This window comes from Etheostoma cragini, chromosome 2 (assembly GCF_013103735.1).
Source record: "Etheostoma cragini isolate CJK2018 chromosome 2, CSU_Ecrag_1.0, whole genome shotgun sequence".
Taxonomy (NCBI): Eukaryota; Metazoa; Chordata; class Actinopteri; order Perciformes; family Percidae; genus Etheostoma; species Etheostoma cragini.
Window position 1 is genome coordinate 29,887,316 of NC_048408.1, and position 1,163 is coordinate 29,888,478.

Below are 1,163 nucleotides of genomic sequence, written 5' to 3' on the forward strand. Positions count from 1 at the left end.
CTCTTTATAGATGCTTTTAAGACACTTTATAGACATTTTTATGACATTTTTTTGACTCTTTTAAGACACTTTTTAGACGCTTTTAAGACACATTTTAGACTCTGAAGACTATTTTTAGATGCTTTTATGACGTTTTCAAGACACTTTTAAGACGTTTTTAATACTCTTTTAAGACACACGTTACCCTTGGATGGTGACCCCCTAATGGGATTTGTGTCCCCAGTACAGTTGCAAAGATTCATCGATTCATCGGTTTGAGTCACTTTTTAATGAAAAAGACAAAAAATAGGGAGAAGGGTGTTTCCCCAAAAAGCCCAAGATGACGTCTTCAAATGTCTTGTTTTGTCCACAACTCAAAGATATTCAGTGTGCTGTCACAGAGACAAGAGACTAGAACAATACTCACGTTTAACAATCTCACATCAGACTATAAAATAATCTGGTTTTACCATGACATTGGACATCAGTGGGGTCACAAATCAACCCATGGACATATTTTGCATTACACATGTGGGTTAAAGCTTCATGTAAATGCTTCTGCTCTGCAACAGGTTCCTGTGGTGATGATGGGGGGTCAGGGAGTCACCTGATCGGGGCTCTGCACCTCCGGGTGCCCCCGCTGCACTGAAGAGCAGGATTAGGCCTTAACTGGGCTTTAATCTTTAATCCAAAACCACGATATAGACAGGCAGGGATCAGATCTCTTCGGTTTTGATGAACATATGTTTATGTGTAACATTAACATGAGTTCCTTAACTTAATTAATATGAGTATCCTGCTCTGCCCTTGAAAAAAAAAATTAAAGGTCAGATGTGTTCTTTCCCCTTATGACATCATAAGGGGAAAGATTACCACGCTACCTAATCTCAATTGCCTTTAAATAATTAAAGACGTTTGCAGCCCAACTCGATGCCGAAAAAGCACACGTTGTTGCAGAAAAAATCACCAAAATGCTGGAAAAGAAGCTCAAAATTTGAATTTTGCTTAATTGAAATTCAAATTTGAACCTAAGGTCACTAAATTGAGATTGAACCCAAAGTGAAGCCCTAGCATGAGAGGAACGATTGAGAGGGATCTCAGCCAATCACGGTTAGTTTCCTCCCCCTTTCTGCCTGGCTCCTAATACACTCTCTCTCTCTCTCTCTCTCTCTCTCTCTCTCTCT